The sequence below is a fragment of the Henckelia pumila genome, chromosome 4, assembly GCF_033568475.1.
Source record: "Henckelia pumila isolate YLH828 chromosome 4, ASM3356847v2, whole genome shotgun sequence".
In the NCBI taxonomy this organism is placed as follows: domain Eukaryota; kingdom Viridiplantae; phylum Streptophyta; class Magnoliopsida; order Lamiales; family Gesneriaceae; genus Henckelia; species Henckelia pumila.
This window is the reverse complement of record NC_133123.1, coordinates 44,417,167-44,424,283: the sequence shown is the minus strand read 5'-3', so window position 1 is coordinate 44,424,283 and position 7,117 is coordinate 44,417,167.

Genomic DNA, 7,117 nt, shown 5'->3' with positions numbered 1-7,117 from the left:
AAAACAACACAAAAAACAAAAAAAAAAGCCCACGGGGCATAGACGAGTTGACAAGGCCTGATGTGACGTGAGAAAAAATTTTCAGCGTTGCGGGTTCGATTTTCGTGTGGAGCATATTCTCTGTTGAAATATTGTGAGATATGCTTGGAGGTTGGCCATGTTACTCCCTCCCTCAGGTCCCTGCCGCTCATGCACATCGCTCGATTTAACCTCCGCATGAGCAAATGAGCCTCTGACACATGTGAGATGGGGTACTCTTCGAGGTCAACCCCTTTTAAAAAAACAAAAAAATAAGTTCACACACAAATTTTTTTATTTTATTCTTATTTATTTCATTCAAAAAATTATTGCATATTTTCAAAAACTTAATTAACATAGGTATATCAGTAAAATGAAGAAAAAAAATATAACTAAATATGAAAATTGGACTATGTATTTGTAGGGTTGGCGAAAAATACCGAAATACCGTCATACCGCCTTTACCGTACCGAAAAAAACTCGTATATATCAAAAATTTCGGTATAACGAAAATTTATCGTACCGAAATTTTCGGTATAGGTATCGGTATAATATTTTTAAATTTTCGATATTTCGGTATATCAAAAAAAAATCGGTATACACGGTATCGGTATGATACCGCGTATACCGATATATTTTTTAAAAAAACAGTTTAAAAAATCGCTATACACAGTATCATACTGATACCGTACCGAATTTTGGTATTCGGTACGGTATCGGTATGGATTTATGTCATAACGAAATTTTCGGTACGATATCGATATCAAAAAATTCGGTATCGAAATTTTCGGTACGATATGCGATATACCGTACCGAACCACCCCTATGTATTTGGTATAACCTAAAAAGAAAAACAAATCTATATAATTGAGATGAAGTTGATATGAGGTGTTTCAAAATAGGGAAAAAAAATAATAAAATAAATGAAGTATATTGTGTACAGTGCATGTACTAAAATTATTCAAAAGACCTCGAGCTTGTTTTGCTTAACTTTATCAATTTTGGGGGAAGATCTTTACGAAAATGGTTCTAATCAAATAAATCATACACTTGTTTTTATTTTGTGCATAAACATCAAATTATTATATCATTAATTATTTGGTAGAATAACATTAATTTTGTATGTGTCACACGACACATTGCATGCCTATTATACTAGGTTTGGATGAATTTGTGATACACACTTATTTAAGAGGTTATAAATATAAATTATAATACTCTATCCGTCTCAATTACATTTGTCTCCATTTTTTCCACACGTACGTATTAAAAAAATCATTGAAATATCATTAACGAGTGTTTATACAAATCAGTGTTCTACAAAATTCGCTTAAGCGACACTTAATCTTACTTAAATTTTAATACGTTCAAGCTCGATTAAGAGACCGCTTTTTAGAACGGTAGATTTTATTTGTTTTAAAAATAAAAACAGTTAATTACATAAATGTGTATATTTATAATTTAAAACTTTAAATATATATTAAATCATTTATTTATGGTAATCTATATATATATTTTATTAAACTAGCAAAAGACACGTGCAATGCACGTGAGAACACTTTTTATTGTCGAATAAGCGTTGTTAAATAATGAGTTGAGAAGAGATTAATATTGTGACTCCCGGGGCTGAAGAGGCAGGGAGTGATCGCCGGTGCCAAGAGGTTGCACGGACAATGAGCGGCTCCTGGTAGGCTTTTAGGCGGAGGGAGACATGAATGAACCGATCCCGTGCCGGAATGAGAGGGATTCTGAGACTGTGTAGGTATGGGACTACATGGTTGAGGAGGGCTTAAAAGATTTCATATGTACTATTCATATCAGGAAGGTGCATCTTCTTTTCGGAAGCTCATCACATAAAAACTTCAAAGTTAAGCGTGCTTGACTAGGGGCAATTATAGGATGGGTGACCCCATGGAAAGTTTTCCAGGGTGAGTGTGAGTGAGGACATAAGCACGCTGAAAAGACCCGTCTTGATACAGTGGGGCGTTACAAATATGCAGTTAATTAATGATTTTCATGATATTTTATTCAATAGTAAAATTCAATATAATATAATATGTACAACATGTATTATAAAATGAGTGTGAACAACCTTTGTTCAAATATTTTATGTGTTACAGATCTAATTTATAGTTGTTGAAAACCAATGTTGTAATAAATATTATAATTTGTATAAATTATACTTTGAGAAAAATATAAAATTTGATGTCATGACATATTTAATAAAATAAAATTTAAGAAAAATGTAATAATACATAGTGTTGCAAAATTATGTTACTGTTATTAATTATGATATAAAAAAATATATAGATAATGCATTAAATTACTGCGTCTTTTCTTCATTTTATAAACACTTTTATTTTGTTCACGATTTTATCGTTGGTCACCCATTTTTTATTTTTTATAAAAAAATAATTTTATCGTCATCTTCAATAACAATTATTTTGATTTTTCATCGTTAATTATTTGTATTTTTATTTTAGTATTTGATTTTTTTTGTTAGACGAACTTTTATTTATTTATTATTTTTTATGCTGACAATAATTCTTTGCAACAGTAGAAATAATTTCATTATATTCAATCTTCATTTTTGTGCTATTTTCTTCTATTACTTGTAAGTCAATATCGTTAATGATCAATGATGTTATTGGAATTTTTATTTTATTTTTAATTTCATGTTAAGTTGTTCAAAATTTACTATTGCAATAATTTTGTTCCTGAAATTTTTACCTGAATTTTGAGTGCTTTCGATTAAACATGCTAGCATTCCTTCTTTTATTTCAATCGTCTTGTCTATTTTGAGAAGAAATGTGTATTCTTCTTTATTTGGTATCTTTAAAATCTTGTAGTATATGAAGTGTTGTTATCCTATAGATAAATCAGACTTTATTAATAATTGGTAATAATATATATACTCTTTGAAACAAAAAAAACACTTTACATGTCTTAATGATACAATCAATATAATTTTCAACGTTGCAACTAATAAAAACATTTGCAACATTTTAGAATAATGTAACCCTTACAGTTTCAATGTTCATCATTTACGATCATCATTATTCTATATCTTCATTAACAATTTAAAATAAGATATTACCAATAACTCATTTAAGCTTCTAGATATAATGTTTAATATAGTTTTACCTTGACATAATACTACACAATAGTGATATTGAAGCTTATTAAATTATTACAGCTCGGGTTTTCTATCATTTTGTTGATTAATCTTGAGAAATTATGGCATGGTTCGTACCATGAATTTGTATAATTTTCTATCTCATGTATGTATGCTTTGAAACTTGAAACAATATAATTTAATTATTTACATGTATTTGTTAATAAGTGATATACATTAAATAAATTATATTAATATCATTTTGTAATCTCTTATTTATGTGTTGATTACTTATTTTTACGAGTATTGATTTATACAATATATATATATATATATATATATATATATATATATATATATATATATATATATATATATATATAGAGTTCTTTTATGGTGCCCAACACTATATACTCACTTCATGCCCACCATGTACAAGTCAACTCATCAATTGTACCGGTCAACTCATCTATTGTACGTACATGATGGGCATGAAGTGGGCATATAGTATTGGGCACCATAAAAAAATTCATATATATACATATATATATATAATGCATTATAAATCTTAATTTAAATTTTTAATAAATATATGTTTTCCTTTATATTTTGGAATTTTCTCTTTTTAACGATTTTTTTCATTCACCATGCGTTTTTTCTTCACTAGGAAAGAATCAATATTCTCATCAACTTTAATAGCAATTCTTGTGGTGGGTTTGGCCAAACCCGAGACTCACCCCAGAATTGAAGTGTTGTCGTTCTTTATATAAATTAGATTTTATTAATAATTGATAATATATATTCTTTGAAAGAAAAAACTATTACATGTCTTAGTGATTGAATCAATATAATCTTCAACATTGCAAATAATATAACATTTGCAATATTTTCGAATAATGTAACCCTTGCAGTTTCAATTTTTTTTATCCTTTACGGTCATCATTATTCTATATTTACATTAACAGTTTAGAATAAGACATTATCAATAACTCATTTAAGCCTATAAATATAGTGTTTAATGTAGTTTTACCTTGACACAATATTGATATTGAAACTTATACAATTATTATAAGTCGAGTTTTTCATTATTTTTGTTGATTAATCTTGAGCAGTTATGACATGCTTCGTACCATGAATTTATCTTATTTTATATCTCATGTATGACATGCAATACGTTGATCAAATTAAATAAAATATTGATTTTGTAATTTTATATCTTATGTGTTGATTATTTATTTTTTGACTGTTGATTTATAAAAAAAATATATAATATAGATAATACATTTTAAACTTTAATTTAAATTATTGTGTCACACATTTTTTTCTTTTATATTTTGGAATTTTTCTCTCTTTCACAACTTTTTCATTTACCATCCGTTTTTTATTCTCTGTGAGGAATCAATATTCTCATCATCTTTAATAGTAATTCTTGTGATGATGTCTCCATCAACATTCATTTGCATTTTTCTATCGTTATTATTAATAGTATTATTTTGTTGGACGATCTCTTTTTTATGTTAAAAATAGTATTTACTTGTAATTTCATCATTTTCAACTGCATTCTGGTATGTTATCGTTTTATATTACTTAAATGCCAACATGGTTAATGATCAATGTATTTTTTAACATCATATTTTCTTTTTAATTTATTGTTTTCGAAATATGCTAATCTCTTTTTGCTTACAATGCTGAAATTTTTTATTGAATTTTTAATATTTTTAATTACAAATGTTAACATTTCATCTTTATTTCAACTGTGTTGACTATTTTGAGAGTAATGTATATTCTTCTTTATTTGGTGTATCTAAACGCTCGTGGTATATTGAAGTGTTAATATCGATCTATGTTTTGTTAAAACAATTGAAGATATTTAAAAAATATATTTGTTGTTTCTTTTTCTATGCAAAACAGGTTTGTGAATGTCGTTGTTGTTTTGAGCTGGACATTTCCTACTATATTAGTGATAAGAAGAAGGAGTGAGTGATGTTAATATCTAATTTTTGTAAAAATTTATTTACAAAAATGTATAAAATTTACCTTCAAAACATATATTTTTAAGTTATAGAAAGCTATAACCTGTTTATCCATCTCCATCTCTCGTAAAAATATTCATTTGTTAATTGCAAGATCCTTCCATAAATGATTGTTATAGTTTTTAGCATTTATGATGGAGAAAAATAGTTAACTTTTAAATTTCACATATATGGTATGAGTGTGTTGGTACGTTGTAAATTTTTTAAAAAATTTTTGTGAAAAACATCTGTTCACTTTATCTAAAAAAATAAAAACCTTAGTATTTTGATATTTCAATCTTTTTGGAAACTGGATTCTTATATAATATGCACACACATTGTCAATTTTGACTTTATCATAATAATCGATTTTACAAAAACATCTTCACATAATTTATCAAGTGTGTACAAATCAAGGACAAAATTGAAAATACACAATAAAAAAATTTGACCTTATATTTATAATTTATGGCAATCTATATATTTTATTAAATTAAATGTTTGTCTTATAATAAATAAAATTATAGTAAAAATTGAAAATATTTTTTCACGCTTAAACTCATTTTAAGCTTGCTTAAGCTTGAAAAAAACTTAAACATTGACCTTCACGACGTGCTTCACGCTTTTTAGATCTTGGATATAGATAGTTTATTATCTTTTCCATAACAAGTTAAATTTCAAGACCCCAAATTAAATAGGGTTTTTTAGAAACATGGATACACGCCTATATATTCGTGGCTATATATTTGGGATACGCAGTTTCAACGAACGGCCATCGTGAAAGAGTGGGTGCCCTGTTAGCCAACTTGTGGCTAAGGGCCTTTATGACTCTATTTGTAAACAATTTTTGTTTAATATAATTTACACTCTTCATTGGCTTTTGCTTTATCTTTTATCATATTATTATGTTGTGACGTACTATACGATGTTTAGATAAAGACCTTGAATATACTAGAGTGCATGTAAGATATGATAGTAGATTTGAATGACTATCATGAAACACATCTTATAATCACTGTATATTCTAAACAGTTCCTAGTCAATTGAGCCGTCCGCAAATAAGGATAAGGATCGCTCGAGATTGAGACTAGCATTTGCGATGCCAAGTACCACATTTCATTGGTATGGAACATAGAGATGTTCGAAGCATGAAAATGGATATTCATTTGATGGATGATCGAACTACCCTATTCGGACTTTCCAAGTGGTTTTCACTAATTGAGTGGATAAGTCCGCGGTTTTGGTTGTACACCATTAGTCCTTACTATTTGAAACATCATGGAGACTATATATGCTAGTACTGTACTTTGAATCGTTTACCGACTCTATGAGGGTCAACAAGTGTCGAGATTGGGTACAGTTACGACATATATAGGAGTCGATGCTTTGTTGTCAAAGATTCACCACACGCTTGCGAGTGTGGATATCCTATGCGATCTGAGGAGATATTAGTGTGACAAATCTCTGGTCAGAGTACGTGATGTGCTTTAGGTTACTTGGTTTCCTAGTTGCACATGCGATGTCACTATTTGATCTTCAAGATGTATTGCATAGTTATCGAATCTCGAACGACTCTCAATATACCAATGGTTGTTGATTCGATCGGGATATATGGATGAAGGGACCGTACTGTACGCTAACCAAAACCTACTGGTTCTTGCAGGCACTATCAGTGATACCTCGGGAATCATGGGGCGATGTTGCTAGGCGCTCTTACCATGATTCGATGGGTAAGTCGGAAATTGTTGTTCCGAGTCACAAGGAGTTGTGGGCCTACGACTAGCTGTATCCCTGAACCATTGAGGGTTACACAACAGATCAGATCTGTTAAATTCTCTTCGTAGAAACTTCTGATAGACTTTTTAGTGCAGTCTATCAGAGGGATTTAGAATTCTGTTCGTGGACCTGATTCAGGAGTTGATCGAGCGAGTCATCAGTTCCTGAGATATACAAGAAGAGCAGAGTAATCTGT